We start from the raw sequence: 26,456 nt of genomic DNA on the forward strand, positions 1-26,456 counted from the left end.
ATGAAGATCTTGGGTGCAAGAGAAAGAGTCCACTGGAAGTGCAGTGACTGCAATGAGCACGACCAATCCAGGACCAGAACCAAGCAGAAATACAACCTTAACGACAGCCAACAGTCCAGGGCTGCGTTTCCCAAAAGCATCGTTAGCCTAAGTACATCGTAGACCCACTGCCACCAATGCATCTATGATCAACTTAGGCTTACGATGGTTTTGGGAAACGGAGCCCAAAGCAGGAGCGAGGAACAAGGCCAAAAAGAGCTAGAGCGCTTCCAGGACAAGACACCACAAAAACACCAACGATCTGACAACACAGAGTAAGAAACAAAGCCATTAAATAGCAGAGCTGATGAGCCACAGCTGCCACTGATCAACTCATCAGCAGATGAACACACACACACACACTCTCACAGAGAGGGAGGGAGAGACAGCGAACCTGTGAACCGTGACAATTAGTGCAGTTATAGTAGCCTAAGCACAGTAGCCTACAGAGTTTTAAGTAATGCATTTCTACTGTATTTTTCATGAAAATCCAAATAGAACTTAGTGATATAAAAATCCACTAAAATTGTATGTAAAGTGATTGTAGCACACTTTTAAGCAATGCAATTATAAAACACTTTATCTGACTACACTTAAAATCAGTTTAAGTGTTAATGATAATCAGTTTATTTATATATTAAGTGTACTTAAGTAGCACAGTTGGGAAAATGTACTTATAACTTAAATTATCAGTATATTTTAAATAAAATCAATTTAATTTATAACTATATAAAAGTGTACTAAGATTGAACTAATTTTTAAATCATTCAAAGTACACTTTTAAGAAATACACTAATAAAAGTCCTCGGTATATTTTTGCAGTAGTATACTTTATTTCAATGCACTAAAAATCAATTTAAATCTCAGTGATATTTAGTATACTTTTGCAATTGAACTGAAGTACTACTGAAGTAGAAATATACTTTTAATTAGTGTATTTATAGTGTATAACTTTTACCATTTTATTTAGCACAAAAAATAAGAGTGTACTACAAATGTACTTGCTGGTATTTAAGTATTTTTAGTGCATTCAAGTATATTTTTTTTCACCTGGTAATTGTCATTCAGGAGATGTAGTGAATGTCTCTGTCTGTATTCCAGTCCAGATGAGCAGTGGTGTTCAGACTGGAGTCAGTGTTGATCTGAACGCTCAGACAGGTGCGACTGTAAATGCTCCTGTACTCACTGGAAACACCATCACATCAGTGACCTTCAACTACAGCACTGCAGACACGGTACTGTCACTATAACTGCTGACTGAGACACACGGCTTATTAGCAGTCAGTGAAATAATGCTGAGTGTTTGTGAACCCTATTCCTGTTAAAATTCATGTAAGAATTAGATTTCTCTTACTTGTCAGTGTCTTGAAACAGGTGTCTAAGATAAACTCACACACAAAGAAGATGAAGGCAAATAGCTCTTTAACATAACACTGAACAAAGAAAAACGATAATGCAGCAGGTAGGGGAAAAAGGATAAGAAACATACATCACTTGAAAAATAACTCCTTATAAAAATACAAAGGAGGCTGTGTGACATTTCTTCACTCACACGTTCTCTATGGTGACTGAACATAAGGGAAGTGAATGGTGACTCATGATACACTCAGGAGGAGAATAACAGGGAGGACTGTGAGACACCTCTAAATATCTCAGTTCATTTATGATAATATTGTTCATAGGCAGATATGCTTTACAGTATTTTCTTTCATGTATCTGTATATTTTGTCACGTTTTTTTTTTTAGTTCTTTTTAACTTTTCTACTCACTCTTATCTTTCTCTCTTCTCACAGAGCCACAAAAACTCTCAGAGACAGCAGAGAAACACACCGAAAAACAAGGTCTTATCAGTCGTATTCAAAACTTTTTTTTCACAGTTTTCACTGTATAAATCACAGTTAGTGTAAGAATATCAGTGGCAGTGACCCAAACACTTTTTTTGACCCATGTTGTTGGGAGGGAGCATTATTAATATTATAACAGAGGTAAAATGTGTGGAGTGATGTACTGTGTCACCAGATCTAACCAGATTTGTTTCTTATGCTCAAATAGCATTAAAAAAAAGCTTATTTTTCAGGTTAGACCAGTCATTGCGCATACACAGTCCTAAGAGCACATCTCAGGATGCTGAGTGTTTCTATAGCAACCGGAGTTTCTTTGTGTTTGTTTTAAAAAAAATGAAATCTGTTTTTTTGCTTTTTCCCTGTTTTATTAACTTAATCGTATTTTATAACAACAGATTTGAAAAAATTCTTGGAAACTCACAAATCCAACATGAAGAAGAAAGCAGGACGTATTTTTGAGTGCAAGAAAGAAAATAAATCACAACTCCAGGTTGTTTACACAGAGCTCTTCATCACAGAGGGAGATATGAAGGATGTGAATCAGGAACATGAGATTCTGAAGATTGATGATGCTTTCAAGACAAACACAGAACAAACCAATCAAATGCAATGATATGTTCAGTATATTGAGGGAAAACAGTGAGAAGAATATTGTGCTGACCAAGGGAGTCGCTGGCATTGGAAAAACTGTCTCTGTTCACAAGTTCATCCTGGACTGGGCAGAAGGAGAAGCCAATCAGGATATAGCCTGTGTGTTCCTGATTCCATTCAGAGAGATTAACAGAATAAAAGACAGACAGTTCAGTCTCCACGAGTTTTTACAGGTATTTTATCCTGAAATGAAGAATTTGGTAAAATCAAGGCTACATGCCGGCTGTAATCTGTTTATATTTGATGGACTTGATGAGAGTCGACTGCCTTTAAATTTTGAAAGTGAAATTCTGCAGAGTTTTGAGGAAAGATCTTCTGTAGATGTGCTCTTCACAAGTCTGGTCAAAGGGAATCTGCTTCCATCAGCTCTGGTCTGGGTGACATCACGACCAGCAGCAGCCAATCAGATCCCGCCTGAACATGTGGGTTTGTTCACAGAGGTGCGAGGATTCACTGACCAACAGAAGGAGGAGTACTTCAGAAAGAGAATCACAGATAAGACTCTGGCCTCCAGAATCATCTCACACATTAAGACGTCTCGTAGTCTCTACATCATGTGCCACATTCCTGTGTTCTGCTGGATCACAGCCACAGTACTTCAGAATATTCTCATCAACAACAGTGAAGAGAGCATCAGGACAACACTCACTGAAATGTACATCCACTTCCTGCTGATACAGATGAACATGAAGAACCAGAAGTATGATGAAAAGACAGAAAGACAACGTACAAAGCTCTTACGTTCAAATAGAGAGATGATTTTGAAGTTAGCCAAGCTAGCGTTTGAACAGCTGAAGCAGGAAAACATTGTGTTCTATGAGGAAGATCTGGAAGCATGTGGTATTGATGTGAGTGAAAACTTCACAGGATTGAAGGGTGAAGAGTTCACAGGAATGATCACTGAGATGTTTAAGATGGAAGATGGACTTCATGAGACGAAGGTCTTCTCCTTTGTGCATCTGAGTGTTCAAGAGTTTCTCACTGCAGTGCATGTGTTCCTCTGTTACCTGAACAAGAACAAGCAGGAACTTCAGTCTTTCTTTAAAGATTCACAAAAACAGCCCAGCAAAAGCTTCAGTTCTTCTTTAGAAAAGTCAAATTTCATGACTTAATAAAGTGGGCCACTGATAAAGCAATGCAGAGTCAGAGAGGGCATCTGGACCTGTTCCTGCGGTTTCTGATGGGAATCTCACTGCAATCCAGTCAAAACCTGCTCCAAGGTCTGATCACACATACTGAAGAAACCAAAAAGAGCATCACAAAAATAAGTGCACACTTAAAACAAAAACAAAAAGAGAACATCTCAGATGAAGCTGCAGTCAACCTGTTTTAGTGCTTACTTGAGCTCAAGGATCATTCATTATACGAGGAAATCCAGAGATACCTCAGTTCAGATGCACATCCAGGAAGAAAGCTCTCATCTTCAATGTGTTCAGTGCTGGCCACGGTACTGCTGATGTCAGAGAAGGTGCTGGATGAGTTCAACCCAAAGAGGTTCACGTCATCACAATCAGGCTTTACAAGACTGGTTCCAGGTGTGAGATGCTGCAGAAAAGCCTTGTGAGTAATTTCACTGATTGCTGTTTGATCAAATGTTTTATTCTAACATCACTAAACAATTAAATGTCTAAATATTATGTAAAAGTTCTTGTTGTTCTGATTATGAAGGGTAAAATAAGTTATTGCAGAAACACTGAACATCAGAAAATAATTAGCATAACCTTCTGTTTTGGCAGATTTGACGGCTGTGCTTTTGATGAAACATGCTGTGAAACTGTATCTTCAGCTCTCCAATCATCAAATTGTCATCTGAGAGAGCTGGACCTGAGTAGAAATCACCTGTGTGATTCAGGAGTGAAGCTGCTTTATGATGGACTGAAGAGTTCACACTGTCAGCTGAACATACTGAGGTTTAACATTCACTGAATCACTATGTTACAATTAGGGGTGTCCCCGACTAAGGATTTTCATAGTCGAATCGGAATTTTCGAATCTTGCTGATAGTCGACTGACAGTTGAATCATATGTTTGGGGGCGAGGGGCAAAATACATTACCAAGAGTCAAGTCAGACATTCGACAGTCATAATTACTGACATTAACACACAGGGAACATGTGTAACGGACGCCTCGCAGATACAAACGGAGTGAATAATGTTTTATGTTTTGATTAAAAGATAGTTAACATTAAACGTCAGCGAAACTCTAAGAATTCACAACATTTTTTACAATAGTGCTCTCATTATAACCTTATGTATATGACAGTCATTGATGTTCTGCATTTCTGTTTTGAGCTGCATGCGCTGAATGACCAGTAGAATGAAGCATTTGATAGCAGGTTTTTAATCAATGGGATTTAACTGATTTAGCTCATATAGAATATTCTTCATTATTTATACAACATAACGTTAATATAACAACTTGTAGGCTATCTGCACAAAATGCCCCGATGCATGAACGTGTCTGCGCGGTTCTGAATGAACTCCTTTTGTGGACATGTTCTTCACGCAACAACAAGCAGAAACACGGGAACTAAATTCTAAAAATTCACAGCGTTTTATTATAATAGTGATCTCATTATAATGTTATATGACAGTCCCAGTCATAGTCATTAATATTCTGCATAGTTGTTTGTCCTGTGCGCTGAAGAGATAATCACCGTACAGTGAAGCATTTTACTGCAGCGACTCAACCAAATGCATCTTTTTTGAGATAAATAATATAGACACAATATAAACCGGCTGAAATGTTTTGAAATCACTTGCATCCTACCTGATTGAAAAAAATCCAATCTTTCACTCTGCCTGTGTCAGTTTGAGTCTTGTTAAAGTTTTTAAATCCTTGCCGCCAAGATACTCCTCTGTCGGTCATGGATTGTGGAAAGTGAAACTTAAATCTATAGGGGTGGTTGGATTTATTCATGCACATTAAAATTTTTATTTAAAGCTTTTTTTCTTTTCAGATTCTTATTTACAGCATTATATCATAATAGGCTGTATATTAACTTATTGGGAGAAAACCGGTCGTTCTATGTGAAATCAGACATTGGGCACCCCCATATAGCCAAAATGGCATGATCATAACACCCTGTGAATATTCGACTGTGAGATTGGTAGTCGAATCAGGCTCCTCGAATCGAAGCATCGAATCGTCGACTATTCGGGGTCACCCCTAGTAACAATATGAGGATGAATTGGCATTTCATAACTACAGCTAGCAGATTATCCCATTTACATTGTAGAATGAATGTATCAGTGATTCAATGTATTCAGGACACAAGGCAGGCGATGACTACTCCAAAACCTGATGAGAAAACAATCAGGGTTTCCAAGCATCCTGGAAAACCTGGAATTTTGTAATGTGTTTTTCCAATTATGAGAAATGAAATAATACCTAAATTTCCTTAAGTGATTCTTTTGAACAGTTTGTTTCAGTTTACAATTTCATGTCAATTTAAAACATGTTCCCTTTCTTTATGCATTTATTATAGTAGCTCTGTTTTCGCTTTGTCAATCAAATCTTCTGCACACTGTTATATTACTTTTTATATTATATTATTTGCCTCATTTCAGTAGGACAGATTCAGTGTGTTGATAACGTGAACTGCTGTGACCAGATCACTGAGTCAGTGAGTTGAACTGGATCAAATTATTCATGATTCAGTTTGATTTGCTGAAAACTTAACACTCAGGAGTTGATCCTGAGGGATTTTTTGAACCTTGGAGATTTCTTTTATATGCCCTGACATTTGTGCTAATCTCTGTTACTAATAACATTTTAATGTCTTTTTAATGTCTACCATTTTAATGCTTATGTTGTATTTAGGACAAACATGCAGTCCAGATTATAAACCTGATAAACACATTAATATGGCTGGTTGTTTTGTTCTCTTCACAGGCTATATGGCTGTAAACTCACTGCTCAGTCTTGTGAGAGTTTGTCATCAGCTCTACAATCCTCAAACTCCCGTCTGAGAGAGCTGGACCTGAGTAACAATGACCTGCAGGATTCAGGAGTGAAGCTGCTTTCTGATGGACTGAAGAGTCCAAACTGTCAGCTGGAGATACTGAGGTCTGATTTCAAACACTTTCATAGATTTTTTTTTTCTTCATTAGTCATTAAAAATCACATTGCTAAGATTTATTCTGTGCGCAATTACTGTTTTTCTCGTTCAGATTTTCCATATGTAATCTCACTGCTCAGTCTTGTGAGAGTTTGTCATCAGCTCTACAATCCTCAAACTCTGTTCTGAGAGAGCTGGACCTGTGTAATAATGACCTGCAGGATTCAGGAGTGAAGCTGCTTTCTGATGGACTGAAGAGAAACTGTAAGCTGCTGTAGCATTTGGACCAATCAGACACACAATTTTCATTTGATTTAACAAATGAAATTAGTTATTAGATTAACAAACAATCACAGACCCCTCACCCAATACACATCCTTAGGTGCCCCTATGTCTGTGGACGCATCCAGGCCCCCCGGGGCCATGGCAACCCATCAGATAACACTAGTTTTATTGCTCAAAGGAATGCAAATGGCCGAGCAACACTCACTTCATATAGGAAAAAGACATTATGCCATAAAATGGACTCTTCTCTAATTAATTCATAGAAAAACCTTTCTTTGAATGAACACACATATCATTAGGTCATTGTGTATATTATTACTGCTCTTGTGTTTTTGTGTATTGTATACTGTTTTATGCATGCTTATAATAGATCACTAGTTAATATCACTCTAACTGTAACATGTTTGGTCTCTATCAATTCGTCTTCGGATGATCTAATTGAGAGTGAATATTACATGTTGATACCTATGCAACATTTCAGTGTCCTAAGAATCTTTAATAGTTTGTATAATAACTTTCAATCCAACCCCTTTTGCAAATTACCATGCTCTCAGACAAAGGGCCATAAAGCCCCCAGTATTTCCAAACTCCCGCTTGGAAATTCAGCCTTTCTCATTGGTCAAGCCCATCCTGAGAGGTGTGACTCTTTGCAGACTTTAAAGAGCTCACACACAGCTCCACGCATGCTTCTTCTCGTGCTTCTTTTTGCACACTCTCTTCCGCACTCTCTTCTGCTAAAAATCCCGGACTGCTGCCCGTGTGGAGAGCCTGAGCCGGTGCCGGTGTGCCCGGTGGGCTCCAACATATCTCAGTCTTGCGGTTCTGTTAGATTCTAAAAGGATGTGAGCTAGAACTCTTCGGGACACTTAAGTTTTGCGCCAGGCTTTGCAGCCTTGACTTTCCATTCAACCAAAGCTACGAGGACTTCAGAACAAGAATAACCTCTTTGGAATTCATCACTCTTCAACCCGGAAGAACATGATCGCGAGTCCAAGACCTGAAACCATCAAGACTTTCCATCCGAGACTACATTCCAGACACACTTCAACAATCATGGAAGTGCAAGTATGGTACATCTAACTAAACTAAACAGAGATTTAGTATAAGTTATAGACCCCGTTATGAACGGCGCTGATGGTTTTACTCGGGTGGTTAACTGACTCTTTCCATAACTGCATTCTGTTTTCTCTAATGGCTTCATTCATCCACTTTAGCTCCCCTTTTGTATATACGCGTGAGTGTATGTATGTTTGTTGTTTGTTTAGATTAGTTATGTGTGTTAGCGTTTAGTTAATAAAAGTTGTGTGCACAAATTACATGAGTTTCTGGTTCTGCCTTGCAAAGTAATGTCCCTTTACGATTTTGACCCTTGCTACATGCTCTAATGCATTAATATTTAAGAAAGTATTTTCTGTGGCCACGAAAATATCCTTTCTTAGAGTTGATATGAACTTACACTGAATGGTCGCTGGACGACCAGATCAGTTGATGGCAATTTAATTCTGCTACAGTTATCACTGTCAGCCGATATAAATAATTGTAATTAATCATAATTAATTGTAATTATTTATATACAATTCAGTCTCAGGGGCACATCTATTTGTCCTGGTCTCTGCTGATGTTCAGGGCTGTGGAGGTCATCGTTAGGTGCTAGTCCACCATCTGATCTGGATACGGACTGGATCAGGTGGCTACGGTGACCTCGGAATAAGACAGAAACAGACTAATATTAGCGTAGATGCCATACTACTTATGATGTAACAAGTACATTGGGTGTTATGGGAAGTGTTCCCTGTTCCGGTTGACCTAATTAATGCAGCCTAACAATTCTTTAACAGATTTGAATATTAGAAGCGTATTACTGTATTATGTAAGCCAGGTTAAAGAGATGTGTCTTTAATCTAGATTTAAGCCGACAGAGTGTGTCTGCCTCCCGAACAGTGTTAGGTAGACTGTTCCAGAGTTTGGGTGCTAAATAGGAAAAGAATCTGTCACCCGCAGTTGATTTTGATATTCGAGGTATTATCAAATGGCCAGAGTTTTGAGAATGCAGCGAACGTGGAGGATTATAATGCAATAAGAGTTCGCTCAAGTACTGAGGACCTAAACCATTCAGGGCTTTATAAGTAATTAATAAGATTTTAAAATCTATCCGATGTTTAATAAGGAGCCAGTGCAGTGTTGACAGAACCGGGCTAATGTGGTCGTACTTCCTGGTTCTAGTAAGAACTCTAGCTGCTACATTTTGGACCAGCTGGAGTTTGTTTATTAAGTGTGCAGAACAACCACCCAATAAAGCATTACAATAATCTAACCCTGAAGTCATAAACGCATGAATTAACATTTCTGCATTTAACATTGAGAACATAGGTCTCAATTTAGATATATTTTTAAGATGAAAAAATGCAGTTTTACAAATGCTAGAAACATGTTTTTCGAGGGAAAGATTGCTATCAAATAACACACCTAGGTTCCTAACTGATGATGAAGAATTGGCAGAGCAGCCATCAAGTGTTAGACAGTGTCTAAATATACTGTATTCAACATTTTTAACATTTTCTAATTGTATTAAATATTTTAATTTTCACAAATTGTATATATTACCATTACAACCAGTAATTTAAACTTAAAATATCTTTTTATGTTTGTGCTTTTGAAATGGACCTTCACCATCCCTAATTAACCTTCTTATTTTGCATTTTAGGCTCATTTTGAGTACAGCTGTCCTTTCTACAAATGTAATAGTTGAAAGTGTAATTGTTTCAATATTATTTTTATTTGTCCATATTTCTGCATACTTTCACCCACGTGGTAGAAATGTGTGGGAATTCTGTTGTGACGACGGAACTTAATAGGAATGTTTAAAATTTCATGCAAAACAATCCTGCTTCCTGTTATATAGTACATACACATAGTATTAGGTTACTTTAATTTAACACGAGCAGTTTAACCTTGACCCCGATAACTTTGACTCTTTTGCCAGACAGGGGCCACTTGTGCGTTTAGGGAGCACAAATTTAAAATTCATCCTAACCTACTTTAAGTATTATTCGTTCAGTCATTTTTCACCATGTCATGTGTCATTGCAATCTATAACAATTGTTAATCTATAACAGTTTCAACTAAAATGAATATTTCATCATGTTTCATTTATTTAACAAATAATTTTGTATGTCAGGGGCATCATTTTTGAGGGGGCACGAGTGAAGGGGGGGGGGTCTCTCATGCTTGTCATATGACACACAGCAGCCACAATACCACTGTATAACTGATATAGGCTTATGTATTAATTTTTTTTTTTTATTCGAAATATTTCCAAAATATATCACGAAATATCTGGATTCTCAAATACGTGTAAGTAAATGCATTTTGCACCTTTATAGATTATGTTAGTTGATCTATAATGGGCGATAGGCAAAGTAGCCTAATAGTGTAATCTATTAACTTTGCATAAAAATCTGTCCTTTTACTTAAGTACCAGATATGAGTGTCATACCATAAACATATAATATGACTGAGTTTGTATTTTATGTGGATTTAATAAAAACATTGTAAGTTACTAATTAGCCTGTAACACTTTCATTGTACAAAAAGAGAACAAAGAACGTTTACATTATCAAAGAACATTTTCACTTCAGTCCAGCGAGTTCAAGCACTCTCAAACACTGTCATAATAATCTCTAAAGCTGTTTACACTGTGAAATTAATATCTTACTGACATTCATACATCTTCACTTTGTTGTTTCTGATGAGAGAATTCACCAGAGAATTGAGTCAGCGCGCAGTGACGAGATAGCGGCGCTTCGGCGATGACTCATCTGAACACTTCTGATTGGTCCTTGCATTCATAAACTCAGCAGAATCGTATGTGATTGGTTATAATGTGCAGTGCTTTAAAACGTGTTTCTCTGGCTCTGTGCCAGCCAGCGAATGCAGATTTGAATTTAACAGCTGTTTTTCTTTTTATATAGTTTACAGGACAAACTACGCATTTCACCCAAAATTGTTTGGTGTGATATGATTCCAAATTTAGGGGGGCAAGCTTGTTGACAGGGGGGCACTGGCCCCCTCTAGAACCGCCCCTGCTCTTTTGATATTTGATGATGCTTTCTCATGTCACGTCGTAAATTCTTCGTCACTAACGCAGCGGCGCATGACCAAGTAATCAGTGTAGCTTGCAGCACCCTCTGCTGGTGAAAATAATCTCTACATGATTGCGCTGATACTCTGCAGGCTATGTCGATTGGGCTTTTATGTGTATTCACTGTTTTTTTGGATGTGCTGTAAAACAGGGACATTTCCGGGGACAGAGTTAAAGTGGCCCAATTCCAGGAAAACCATGGACTTGGCAACACTGTTGCTGTGACAAAATAACCAAAACTCACAATGACATTGGCCAAACAATTAAATACAGTAAACAATAGGCTAAAAACTTCAGATTATTTCCATGTTTTTGCCACAAAATTATGTTTTATTATGTACAGAAAGCACATACTCTATATTTCTCTCACTCTCTCTCCTTACAGACGCACACACCTATAGTACAGAAACGCACACACGCTAACATTGTTAGCGCTATTCTGATATTTCTCTCACTCTCTCTCCCTTACAGACGCACACACCTATAGTACAGAAACGCACACACGCTAACATTGTTAGCGCTATTCTGATGATTTTATCAGTAAAATAGCTTAGCAATTTAAAAGCTAGATGACATTTCTCACCAGTGAAGTAACAACGGCGCTATTCTTGAAGAAAATGAATGTAAAGTTTTACTGGTAGTACAGATGCTGCAGCCATAATGAGCCATCAGTCAGTAATGTGTGTGTGAAGCTGGTAACAGAGAATGTGAGGAGAGTAAAAGAATGGGGATTTTGATTATTTGTATTTTATTTACAACACAGTATAATCACAGGGCTTAAAGTTCTTGGGTACCGTGCCGGATCTCAGGCGTGTAGCCTTTGGCTGCGGAAAAAAAAAATCGTTGAAAAACATTGAAAAAGCTGCGAGGCGGAATGGTCAAAGATGTCCATCTAGCGCATATTTACATAGAAAAACTAATTAAAAAGCAGCGGAGCTTTGTAAACAGCTCAGAGTAATCATGCCATCTCCATAAGAATTATATGATTGCCAGAACAAATTTACCGGGATTTTTGAAAAGGTCCTGTTCACACATGATCTCTTAATGGTAACTTGCCGGTAATTTACCAGTAAAGACTGTATGTGTGAAAGGGGCTAAACTCTTCCTCTGCATATGCTGTGAATTTAAATAGCTTAAAGTTCATCTGGGAACACAGCGTGTATTATCTCACTAGATTTGTAACGTAAATCATTTATAAACCTTTGCCAACACAGGAGAATACATCAACATATTTCTAAATATGCCATGTATTGTACATCGTGATTTCAAAATAAAAGTTTCTGAGTTTGCATGTGGCCAAATATTAAAATTAAATGGATTTAAACGTCGTTTAATCACGTTGTAAAGTGAAATGTCAAGTGAAATGTTGGCACCCTCTGCAGGTATTTGTTATAACACATAATGTCAAGTCAAGTTGAGCTTTATTGTCATTCCGCTACATGCGGGGGCATACAGTGGAACGAAATGTCGTGCCTCACAGGACCACGGTGCTACATAAATACAGGCATACAACAATGAAGTAAAACAATATAAACCTATACACAACTATCCTACTGATAAATTTGGACTATAAATATACTATCTATATAAAAAATTTACCTATACATAAACTAAAAAATACAAACTATACAAACTATTTGAATGCTTCAGATAAATACTGTACATGTGCAAAGAGAGACATTGTGAGTCAAGCAGCTGGCTGGGGAACAGTGCAGGATGATTTGTAGTGCATGAGCATGTAAACATACATGTATTACTGAGTCTTTTTGTGGGATTTGTATACACACAGCAGTGTGTGTGAAAAGTGACTAGTGCGCATAGAGGAGGAGAGTGTGCTACTACAGGTGGTTTGTACAGGCCCACTCACCTGTGTGTAGCACACTTCGATTGCACAAAAAAAAGTTCCATAAGTTTCAGATGGTCCATGATTCAGGAGGTAGGGGGTTTGTGTGGGGTTTCAGAGAGGGGCGGGGGGATTTGAGTTCAGGGCTCTCACAGCCTGGGGGAAAAAGCTGTTGAGCAGTCTGGCAGAGCGAGCTCTGATGCTCCGGTACCGTCTTCCTGATGGTAGAAGCTGGAAGAGACTGTGGGAGGGATGGGTGGAGTCCTTCACGATACTGTTGGCTTTGCTGGAGCATCGTGTAAGGAAAATGTCCAGGATGGAGGGGAGAGGGGCACCGATGATCTTTGCAGCTGTGTTCACTGTCCGCTGGAGGGTCTTGCGGTCTGCTGCTGTACAGTTCCCATACCAGACAGTGATGCAGCTGGTCAGCACACTCTCAATGGTGCCCCTGTAGAAAGTGGTGAGGATGGGTGGAGGGAGACTTGCTCTTTTCAGCCGGCGGAGGAAGTGTAGGCGCTGTTGTGCCTTCTTGGAGAGTGACATGGTGTTGGTGGTCCAGGTGAGATCCTCTGTGATGTGCACCCCCAGGAATTTAGTGCTGCTGACTCTCTCCACAGTCGAGCTGTCGATGGTCAGTGGGGGGTGATCACCGGAGTTTTTCCTGAAGTCCATCACAACCTCCTTTGTCTTACTCACATTGAGGGACAGGTTGTTAGTGCCACACCATTTCGCCAGCTGTGCCACTTCCTCTCTGTAGTGCGTTTCATCATTGTTGCTGATGAGACCTACCACTGTTGTGTCATCAGCAAACTTGATGATGTGGTTGGAGCTGGACTTGGCAGTGCAGTCGTTGGTCAGCAGCGTGAAGAGCAGCGGGCTGAGCACACAGCCTTGTGGGGCACCTGTGCTCAGTGTGGTAGTGCTCGAGGTATTGTGGCCGACACGGACTGACTGAGGTCTTCCGGTTAGAAAGTCCAGAATCCAATTACAGAGGGAGTTGTTAAGGCCCAGCAGGTTTAGTTTATTGATGAGCTGTTGTGGGATTATTGTGTTGAATGCTGAGCTGAAGTCAATGAACAGGATTCTAACATAAGAGTCTTTGTTTTCTAGTTGGGTAAGAGCCAGGTGGAGGGTGGAGGAAATTGCATCGTCTGTAGAGCGGTTTGGACGGTATGCAAACTGGAGCGGATCGAGTGTGTTGGGGAGGCTGGTTTTGATGTTGTGCATGACTAACCTCTCAAAGCACTTCATTATGATTGGAGTCAGTGCTATGGGACGGTAGTCATTTAGACAGGACACAGGTGATTTCTTTGGTACCGGTATGATTGTTGTGGATTTGAGACATGTGGGGACGACTGCCTGGCTCAGCGATGTGTTGGAGATATCTGTTAGGACATCTGTCAGCTGTACAGCACAGTCTTTCAGTACACGGCCAGTAGTGATGCGCGAATGGCGGTTGTATCCGCGGGGCCCGCGAGTCGGGTGGATCATGTAATAAAAAAATACATTCTAATTAATTGCGGATGGGTCGCGGGTGGATGAGATAAATCATTAGTGATGCAAATATTCTCTAATATAAGAACGTGTTTTAAATTCATTTTTTCATCAGACAAACAGACACGCAGATTTCATTTTTGTGTGTGTTCACCTGTTCCAGAAGTTGTAGTGACAGATACAGTGGCATTCCAGATAAAGTTTGAATGGAGTAACGTGTTTGTTTATGCTATTAAGAAAGTGTAGACTATAATTTGGCCAAAGAACAACTTTTGTTTTTTAATTAAATGTTCATTTAAAAGCAGCCTATTATCATTGTATTAGCCTGTTATCGTTACCCCTTACGGCTCCGACGATGTTTTGTTCTGTCCTTCAAGCGGTGCCAAATCACACCAGGAGTGAAGCAACTGGATTCGCGAGACCACGAGATTCTGGGATGCTTCTGAAATGTGCCGCGGTGTGGCTGGTATAATATATATACATATATATGGGTATAAACACAAGCATTGACTTGACTAGTGCGACCGTGATCAGCTCCGGTGGCCGCGTCTGAGCGCGCAGCAGACGTGATGCGCAGATCAGCTCTCACATCACTGAATCTGCTCTTAAAAATGAACCATCCATTCATCATATCATCGTGCAAAAATAAGAATTAGTCTAATTAGAATCATTGTAATGTGACGATCGGGTGCGGGTCGGGTCGGTTATTTAAATCAGAGAAAAATATAGGTGCGGGTGGGTGGCGGGCAGATAATTTATTTGAAGCAGCGGATTCGGGTGACGTTTGAGCTCATCCGCGCATCTCTAATAGCCAGGTATGTTGTCAGGACCTGCAGCCTTGCGTGGGTTGATCCTAGATAGGGTCTTCCTTACGTCGGCTGGAGACAGACAGAGCGCCTGGTCGTTGGAAGGTGTGGGCAGTTTTTGTGCAGGTGTGTCATTCTGCATTTCAAAACCTGAATAAAAGTGGTTGAGTGTATCTGGGAGGGATGTGTCATCATCACAGGCCTGTGGCGGGGGCTTGTAGTCTGTGATGGTCTGAATGGCTTGCCACAGACTCCGTGTGTCTCTGCTGCCTGTGAAGTGATTGTTGATTTTTTTGAGCATATGACCATTTTGCATTTTTGATGCTGCAGGACAGATTGGCTCTTGCTGTTTTGAGGGCTGCTTTATCTCCTGATCTGAAAGCTTCATCTCTGGTCTTTAGCAGCCCACGAACCTCTGCTGTCATCCATGGCTTCTGGTTGGCGCATGTGGTGATGGTCTTGGTGACAGTCACAGTTTCAGTGTACTCCTGTAGGTCTGTGTCGTTGTTGTAAGTGGCCGCCTCTTTAAACATGTAAACATGTACTTAAGATGGTTATGTTCATATTATGTATAGGCATATTACGTTATGAATTTTAACAGTAATTACTTGGTTTTTATATTATTATTGCCTCATCGTTTATATAGTTTATATATAAATAGTCATACTAAAGCCTGGTTTTCACTTAGGTCTATTTGTTACTAAAAAATATCAGATTACTCAATTGTCAAAGTAATTAGTAGATTACTTGATTACCAAATTAATCATTAGTTACAGCCCTAGATTAGTTAAAATATTTCAAGATACAACTGCATTTACATTTTGAAACTAAAAGACCAATATTTTGTCATTTAAATTTTCTTAAAAATAGTATTCAAATATTGTCTCGTTCTAGTGAACCAAGTTCATCTCGTGAGCTAAGTGTATCGTCACACACCCTAGTGTTGATAAGCGGTGATATAGCTCCATAATTTTCCAAGTGTATGATATAGCTTTCATTCTTCAGGTCAACCATATATTCATGAAAAAAACTAAGTTTGAATAAGGAAAGCAAGAACTTTGCCATAGTGTTACGGGGCTGACGAGACGTGAGACGTGCGGATCCATTTGCAGGCTTTTATTTAAAGACATGGTCATAAATACAGGCAGGGTCGAACAATGGCAAACAGGTACAACATAGGCAAGACAAAGAGTAATCCTGGGGCAAGCGTGGGTCTACAATCGGCGAACAATATTCAACGGGGAAAAGCAGAGAGATAATCCAGGTACACGAGCTATAATCCAAGAGAGGTGCAAACAGAGTCAGAACGGCAAGGCAAAGGGTTAATCCAGGAAACACAGGCAGGAATCAAAACACGAGAAATCAGGCAAGGCAAAGCAAGGCAAGGCTATGATAACTAAGAGGGCTTGGTAGAGTAGCTATCGCTAGGAAACACGCTATACAATACTCGGCAGTGAGGGAGAGAGAGTTGAAGGCTTATAAAGAGTGTCTAATGGGTTTCAGCTGTGTAATCAGTGCAATGTGTAATCTGTGACAGCTGTGATCTGTGCGATGGATGATGGGAAATGTAGTTAGATGGTGAAGTGCAACAGTAGTGTGGTGCAAGAGTCCATGTAATTGGAGGGCAACCTCTGATGGCAAGTGGACGGAAGACCACGGACAGGATCCGTGACACATAGTATCCTTTCAAATGTTAAAGTTGCCACAATCATTACATGCTTTGCATGTGCTAACACCCCGCCCCGCCCCCGGAAAAAAGTTCAGGCTCAGGATTTTTTTTTTGCTTTATGAATATGTTGATTACAGGGGTTAAAGACACATTATTGAGCACAATGATCTAAACACAGAGACTTTCAGTGCCATTCATAAAAAAACCGTTTCAACTGTAGAAACATGTAAACCCTACCTGATTTTTCCAAAGTGTTTGCTGCTTTTTTTCATGCATTCAAGAAAATAAAAAAACAGCCCCATCATCAGTAGTCATGGAGCTTATTTTACCATATTAATGTAGAACATCAGCCCAGTGTAGTTGAACATCTGATGTTGGTACAGCGCTCTCAGAGAAAAGAGTCATGAGAAAATCAGCAGGACTCACGTGTGCTGCAGGTATCTGATCACTAATAAATAAATAAACCAGTGAGCAGGGACGGACTGTCCATCAGGATGTTCTGGAGAAGTCAGACGGCTGTTGGCCTGGCTGGGTCATCATCAAAGAAAAAGTGTCAAATTTAGTGAAGTTGATGGCCGACAAAATGGGGCGCTAATGCAATCTATTTTTGCTTACAATAAACTGAAACTGATGCGAAAGAGAGAGGGCTTGTGATGGCAAGCAAAAAACATGAAGATAAAGGCGGTTGGGAGAAGCTAAAAGGAAAAAAGTGAACAGTTATGTCAGGTTATTTTTGCCCGTCTCTCTCACTATACACAGCATGTAGCCTATAACTTTAGCACTATAGTAAAATCCCAGGACAACCCTAGTCCAAGCGTTCACTGCTATTTATCACTCCGCATTGTCTGGCATAAATATGTGACCCTGGACCACAAAACCAGTCTTAAGTCGCTGGGTTGTATTTGTATATATATTTTCAGATGATGCATAAATCTTAATTTAAAAAAAAAAAGAAGACCCTTATGACTGGTTTTGTGGTCCTGGGTCACATATACTATTCATTCATAAAGAGACAGCAGCGATTCTACAACGGGTTACACTTGAGAGATATTGAGTTAGAAAATAGAGTAAATAAAGTAGCCTATAAGGTGACTGCTCCGATTAACAAGACACACACACACACACACACACATATATATATATATATATATATATTAGTGGTGGGCCGTTATCGGCGTTAACGTGCTGCGTTAACGCGAGACTCTTATCGGGCGATAAAAAAAATATCGCCGTTAATCTATTCTCAAAGTTGGGTTGGGAGCTGGGTCTATACTACGCAAGCTATGATGACTTTCACCTGATATTTTAGCGCGGATGTATACCTAGCAGAATTGCACTGTAGGGGGCGAGAACGAGTCTTCGAACCTGTGTGTATGCGTGCTAAAATGGATGCAGCTATGAAGCCGCCGGGTTTGCTTCAGGAAAATGTATTTTAAGAAGCTTCCCAATGAAGATCGGCAAGTCATTTCTGTCTCTCGTTACATGGTCGCGCTCTCTGTATCGCGCACAGCGGAGTTCCGCCCGTTCGCACACACACACACGTGGCGCACACACAAGTGAGCACACTCCCACTCCTATTTGTAAATATTAAGCCGCAAAACGTCTATTTAAATATGACTTCTGCGTGTCTGTGTGTTAATGTATGGCGCAGACGCACGGGTTTGTTCACTACTCATACAGAAGCCCGCGTGACGCTTGCGGTGATATTAACGTCTGTCGTCTCACTAAATGAGGACATAAATACATGAACAACATCTCCAGAACTGCTCTGAGAGTCACTTCACGAGCACTCGAGCGTTTCATTTGAGAAAAACTATCCTCATATCATATACACAGAAACGTAAAGGTATTCACGGCAACCCGTCAAAAAAAAAAGTTCGGTTTCACTTGAAGACATTGGGCAGAACATAATAGGCTACTACTATTAAAACTATTAAAACCTTATCTTTAAGGAATAATCATACAATGTCTTCAATGTTATTATCAATATTAAATTCTTGATGACTGCTAGTTGTTTACTACTAGTAGTGAATTTATTCTGATCTACTTGGCAGAATTCAAATGAGCCATTTTAATCTAGATTAATCTAGATTAATTCCAAGATTAATCTAGATTAATCTAGATTAAAAAAATTAATCTATGCCCACCACTAATATATATATATATATATATATATGAATACTCAAGTTGAAGAATTCTGTAGTTTCAGGTTTCTAGATTTTATGTTTATTATTATGTCATATACATTTTTGCTTTCTGCTCTTTTTATGTAGATTTCAAGTATTTAAGTTCATATAATAATACATTTATTTCAATCCCCTGCTGAAAAAAACAACAACAATAGAAACCATCAATAGAATCTGTAATGGTTTTACTGGTTTTAATGGAAATTATAATGGACCCTATTGGTCTCTGCTAATAATTGGTTGCCTATTATTGTTTTTAAATATTATTATTGTTAAAACTACTAAATCCTAATGGAACATGTCCCAAAACACACTACAGGAAACCATTATTTAATGGTTTTAATGATTAAAAGTTGATGGTTTGCAGTGTTTGTAATGGTATTTGTAGTGGAAACCATTAGAATTTCTGTGATGGTTTCTATTGTGTTTTTCAGCAGGGTCACCGTGGGTTTTGTGATGTTATTGCCATAAATGCTATACATTGATTGCTGTAATATTGTGAGATAGCAGCTGTTTGTAGTTGTGGTGGGCCTATTTGGGAGAAAATCCAGGGCTGTTTTTTACTCCCAGTCCGTCCCTGCCAGTGAGCATGTTGATATCAGGAGTAACTCTATGACTAAATTAGCAATCACTAATATTGCCCATTCAGAACAAAAAACATGATTTTGTAATCATAGGCTTTGTATATATTATCATACAGTACAAAAATGACATTTTATGTCAGAGAAACTAAATTATTATAGTTAAGCACATTATAAACATCTACGTTTGAGCAGATATTTGCAAACAGAGTATTTCACAGTAAACACTGGTCTAAACATTCATAGACTAACATGCATCATGTTACAGTGTAAATACTGATGCCTCAGAATTCAAAAACATATTAAACCAGATCAGACTGGATTTATTTATGGAAGATATGCAATAAATAATATAAGAAGAGTTTTAAATTTACAGCAGATTGGAAAAGACAGTAAAACATCCTCAATGCTTCTCATCTTAGATGCTGAGAAATCCTTTGATAGGGTGGACTGGGTGTTTCTGGAACAGACTCTTAATTATATGGGATTTCATGACACTTTTGTTAAATGAGTAAAGGTTTTTTAATAAAAAAACTGTACATCAAGAGTTCGAGTTAATGGTCACTGTTCTGAGTTTAGGTAGGGGAACTCATCAGATGCAATGTCTCCAGTCTTACTTTAACTTAGTATCGAGCCACTAGCGGAATTAATAAGGAGTGACACCAGAATACAGGGGATAAAGGACAAAGGAGGAAAGTGTCATAAGATATCATTATATGCAGATGACGTATTATTATTCATTGAAAACCCTCTTACATCTCTCTCGGCCCTCTTAGAATACCTTAGAGACTGGATTAGTTTCTGGATACAAAGTTAATGCTAATAAATCTGAGGCAATGATGATATTGGGACATTGACTGGAAGATGAAAATAAGATTTTTCAGAGTTCCAATCAGATATGTGACTGCAGATTTACAACTGAAATCAGACATTTTCTGTTTTGTTTGGTTGTTTATTTATCCATTTGTATTTATTTATTTATTTTTTTTCCCCAGTATTAACATTTCAAGTAAATGCTATGTGTATATTGTTATATTTATAAAAATTTTAATAAAAATACAGTAAAAAACACTCATGCCTATCTTAGTTCATATAATCTATTGTTATAGTTTAGCTGGATCAAATGGTGGGTCACATTGCGTTCTTCTTCTGAGGTAAATTCTGGCTTATTCTTCTCAGCGTGTCTTTTTTTTAAAAAGTAGCCAAGATGAGCTTGATGAATCTTCACACTTTGTTTATGGAAGCGATGTGGGTGTTTACATGCCCACGTGTCTGACGTGGATAATTATCATATGAACAGTTTGTGTGCATTATCACATTAAGATAATGAGCTCAGACAGGAAAAACTGTACCTCGCGTTAGTTTCATACGGATTACTTTAACAGAATATTTGTTTTCGATAAGACTTACTTCATTTCAAAGTAGACACTTCAAGCATTCCATAGATATATTCCTCATGTCTGTGTGTCAAGTATTCGCTGAGTTTCAGTTCATTTTATTGACTCATTTCAGAATGATATTCGCAGAGACTGAGATGGCTGAAAGCACACCATGTATATTTTCTTTGTTTCACAAAAGCACACTGTTTTGTTGATTTTGTGATTGTACACAAATAAAAGTAAACCCTTTACAGATTCAAACGATGTATTGCACTTATGTAACGGAGCATTTTAAGTTATTTTCACTGTCATCAGGAAAAAATGCATGACAGCGTGAACAAGTGACGGCACCATTGTCGACCCCAGGAGGTTAACCCTGTGTGTCCAGTGACAATGTAGAAATACTTTGTGCCTGTTTTTAAGTACATTTGTACTTTAATGGAGTATAACTGTTTCTGATTACTTTACTTTTATGACTGAAACTACAGAAAATAACAGCACAGATGACTGTGTGTTAGTGATGTCTGACAATCAAGCTAATGTAATGTGGACTGTTGCTGTGTGTGTCTGTAGGTTGTCTGGCTGTATGGTTACAGAGGAAGGCTGTGGTTATTTGTCTTCAGCTCTGAGTTCAAACCCCTCACACCTGAGAGAGCTGGATCTGAGCTACAATCACCCAGGAGATTCAGGAGTGAAGCTACTCTCTGAAAAACTCAAGAATCTGGACAAACTCAAGTATGTTGAACAGCAAGTTTTTGGGTTTTATTATTTGATTTTGAACTACTCAGTGTCTCTATGTAGATAGAAGTCTAGGGGTTTCTAGAGGACACAACAATATAACAGATTTAAAGAGCATTAGTCTGAGCCCTGCCACACCACCACAACCACCAAGAGCAGTATTAACTGAAACAAATTAAATAAGAAGCAACCATATAAACTCTTTTTTTAAAAGTTATATTTATGCCTTTAATGCAAGACTACAGTGAAGTGCAATGTACCTTACATTGAAATGATGTTGATTTAATTTGGTTAAATGACAACACACAATCAACAACTACTTCCTACTTGTTTTTTTAAATACTACATTCACACCCATGCATTCACAAATATATGTCCAAAAATAAATTTTAAACCAATATAACTCCATGTTACAATTTAAAAGCAATAGTTTTCTCAAGAATGACACTTTTCATAATATACAGTTTTATTTTTTTACCAGAATGTGAGTTTTATCTTCAGTGGAACACAAAAGGAGATTTAAGGCAGAACATTAAGAGACTAACAGCCTCAATCACAATTTACTATCAATGCATGTTCTTTTCTATAAACAGACAGAATACTCTCCTCTTTCTATATGCTTTCTGGCATAAATAACAAATATCTTTGACCAGCTGTTTACCAGTTAGTTCAGCCAGAAGACAAACAAACAAACAAAAAAATCTAAACCTCGAGCAAAAGTTTTCTATAATATTTAAAAAGTAATGATGGCATCCAGTGGTTACACCAGCAGTTCTCATCTCTGGCCCTTGGGATCCACTTTCCTGAAAAGTTTATTACATTTGATTTTATTTATTTATTTCCATCAGATAGCATTAATCTGCTTCGATGTAATTTAAATGCCTTTGCTCTGGTTTAACTTACATGCTGCATTAACTGTAAAATAGCATAAAATGTGTGTAGGTCACAATAACTACTGTTTTGTTGGGTGAGAAATAATTGCAATAAACAGTATTGTTTACATTTAAAGATTATTTTTTGCCACTGACGGTATAATGCTAATATTTCATTATCTACTATAATTGTTATGCCAGTAGATGAAGGCAAGAGATGTCTTTATGAGTGAGTCATCGTTAAAGGGATAGTTCACCCAAAAATGAAAATTCTGTCATTAATACTCACCCTCATGTTGTTCCAAACACATAAGACCTTCGTTCATCTTCGGAACACAAATTAAGATATTTTTTATGGAATCTGAGAGCTCTCAGACCCTCCATAGACAACAACGTAGCAAGGAGATCGGTAAAATAATCCTTGTGACATCAGGGGTTCAACTTTATTTTACGAAGCTACGAGAATACTTTTTGTGCGCAAAAGAAAAAAAAAAAGACTTTATTCAAATTTGTCTCCTCTGTGTCACCCTAGAGCCATTTTGGAGAATATCCACTGAACACAAACAGTGTAAGCTCTTCTGTGTCAGCTGCGCCACACGGATACGTTGTTTTCGCTCAAATCAAAGTGTCAGGGTTGGATCAGGCATGCAAGAGGACTTCATCCCTGCTGCCTAGCCAGGGCCAGTATAGCCTGTGATGTTGAAGAGGTTCTTTGGCCTGTCCCAGACCAACGACAGGATGCTGGGGCAGTGTAATTATTTTTGTACTGTACTATCTGTACATTAAATTAAGGAATAAAATATGTGCACATGTATTTAAAAGTGCACACACACTGTGAACACACACCCGGAGCAGTGGGCAGCCAATGCTGCGGTGCCCGGGGAGCAGTTGGGGGTTCGGTTCTTGCTCAAGGGTCTCACCTCAGTCGTGGTATTGAAGGTGGAAGAGAGCGCTGGACATTCACTCCCCCCATTCAATCCCCGCAGGACCCGAGGCTCGAACCCGCAACCTTCAGGTTACAAGTCCGACTCTCTAACCATTAGGCCATGACTGCCCCCTCTTATTTCTAAGAGACAAAAGAACTCCCACTGTGAAAGTAATGCAATTATTAACCTGGAATATACTGTCAACTCACACTCACATTTTCAACAGTGCACCATTCACTTAAGCTTCATCCCTTTGGCCACCCTACTCACAACTCCTATTCCTTTCTCTTTTTTCTTGACAAGAACTGAGTTTATTTAGACACAGAACCATACTACTGACCCGTCATCGCTTTAGCTGTTCATTTCATGGTCTGGTTTTATTTGGTTTAATGTGCTTTAGACCAGTCCAGTCTCTGTGAAACCAAACAAGACCAGTGGGAAAATCCTGAGCAGATCTAGCAGATTCTTGTTATTTGATGTGAGATTTAGTCAGTCAGTGAGAGACAGAGTCTGAAAGTGTGTGAGAGCTGCAACCCTGATGCTAGTGCTATTCTAACATGTTTAGCATGTTGCTAACATCTAGAATATTACTAGTATGTTTAAAGCATGGTTTAACATGTTGTTTTATCTTGATTATATTGTTTTCAAAATCATTGGAAGCCACGATCATAATCGAAAATATAATAATATGACTCTGTGTGTGTTTTATAGAGTGGATCATGGAGAAGAATCCAGAATTACAGCAGGACTACACACACACACACGTTTGTTTTTGTGAATTGTGGGGACTTTCCATAGACTTCTATTACTTTTATACCGACCAAACGATATTTTCTATCACCTAACCCTAAACCTACCCCTTACAGAAAACCTGTTTGCATTCTTACACTCAGATAGACATTTACTATTTTTAATAATCTTTTCCCCTCGTGGGGACCACAGGCCACTCCCCACAATGTCCCCACAGAATGATTTTATAGTCTTATATTAAAGATCACGTGTTTGTGTGTCTGATTTATGAATTGATTCATGATTCCTGATTGTGATGTGTTTTATCTCCATCAGATTCCCATCAGTTCACTCTGGATCCGAACACAGTGAATAATTACCTCCTTCTGTCTGAGAACAACAGAGTGATTACATTCACTCGCACACTCCAGTCGTATCCTGATCATCCAGACAGATTTGATGTGTGTCAGCAGGAGTTGTGTAGAGAGAGTGTGTGTGGACGCTGTTACTGGGAGATCAAGTGTAGAGGGAGAGGATATGTGTTTATAGCAGTGTCATATAAGAGCATCAGCAGGAAGGGAGGTGATGAGTGTGTGTTTGGATATAATGATCAGTCCTGGAGTTTGATCTGCTCTCGCTCCAGATACTCATTCAGACACAGTAACATACAGACTAATCTCTCTGTGAAGCCCATCAGCAGGAGAATAGGAGTTAATGATGATGATGATGATGATGATGATATCAGGAGAATAGGAGTTAATGATTATATCTATAGAACAGGAGTGTATGTGGATGAGAGAGCAGGAACTCTGTCCTTCTACAGCGTCTCTGACGCAATGAGACTCATCCACACAGAACGGACCACATTCACTCGGCCGCTCTATCCTGGGATTACAGTTTATGGTTATGAATCATCAGTGAAACTGTGTTGATGAATCAGAGAGATTCTACCCATAATGCTTTGAGCTGCATGATCAATCAGTGACAGATGTTATAGAGTCTTTTCATCACATTAATATGAACATGAATCAGAAATCCTCATCTAGACAGTAAATCTGTGTGTGTGAGTGTGTGTGCGCGTTTTTGTGAAAGGTCAGGACATAGATTTGTATAATGACAAAGGTATGACATAGGTATTACAAGGTGAAGGTGACATCTCAGGACATTGACCCATGTCCCCACTTTTCAAAACGCTTATAAATCACTCAGAATTAAGTTTTTTTTGAAAAAGTTGAAATGCACAGTCTCCTGTAAGGGGTAGGTTTAGGTGTAATAATAATTATTAATAATTTGTTACATTTATATAGCGCTTTTCTGGGTACTCAAAGCGCTTTACATAGAAGGGGGGAATCTCCTCAACCACCACCAGTGTCACAGTGACATACTGCAGTGCATGATAGAAGTTTATACTATGGTGTTACCCAGCATGCATTGCAGAATGAAGCATTTTGTTGATTGTCACCATTGTCGAGATTTATATGCTGGTTCTTGATGTCTGTGTGTGTCTAAATAGAACAGGTGATCAAATTTTTACATGCAGTGCATATATTTAAAATTCACTCACTATAAGTATTAGCGCATGACCTTGATTGCATGCTGTAGTTTTACAGGGCTGATTACACAAAACATAAAAAAGTTATTTTGGATGCAATCAGACCAGCTTACAACAATTATATCATCATATAAAAACAGCTAACAGCTGTTTCACAACAGCACATGCATTGCTAAAGAGAGAGAGCTAATGCAAGAGTCAAGGGTCAAGAGCCCAACTAAAGCAAACACTGATCTCCATGATGGTGGCATCATTTTAACCAATAAAACATCAACATCTGGGGCCCCATTTATAAAATGTTGCGCATAAACCATCCTAAATTTGATCTTACGATCATTTCTTAGATTTGGATGAGCGATTCATAGAATAAACGACGAACAGAAATCGCGCGACGCCTCTCTTTCAGATGTGAAATCTATGAATCGCAAATGATCTTAAACTTGCGCACAATTGAATGGTTTCAACTCTCTGCCTTGTAAACGACTCCTAATTAATGTCATTAACATATAAAATATCACCAATCATCATAATTTAGAACAGCGAGCTGCAAGAACAGCTTACATTTTCAAAAACCTGCAATACTCCAACAATAAAAGTGCGTCGTCTGCTCGGACCCTGATGTGATGCTAAGCACTTTTCCACGCCAAAGACAGTCTTTAT

The 26,456-nt window shown here is 38.7% G+C and overlaps 1 pseudogene; it reads left to right on the plus strand.

Moving 5' to 3' along the window:
• Window positions 1-26,095, plus strand: LOC131539225 (NACHT, LRR and PYD domains-containing protein 3-like; annotated as a pseudogene).
• The last annotated feature ends 361 nt before the right edge of the window (window positions 26,096-26,456 follow it).

The sequence above is a fragment of the Onychostoma macrolepis genome, chromosome 04 (assembly GCF_012432095.1).
Source record: "Onychostoma macrolepis isolate SWU-2019 chromosome 04, ASM1243209v1, whole genome shotgun sequence".
Taxonomy (NCBI): Eukaryota; Metazoa; Chordata; class Actinopteri; order Cypriniformes; family Cyprinidae; genus Onychostoma; species Onychostoma macrolepis.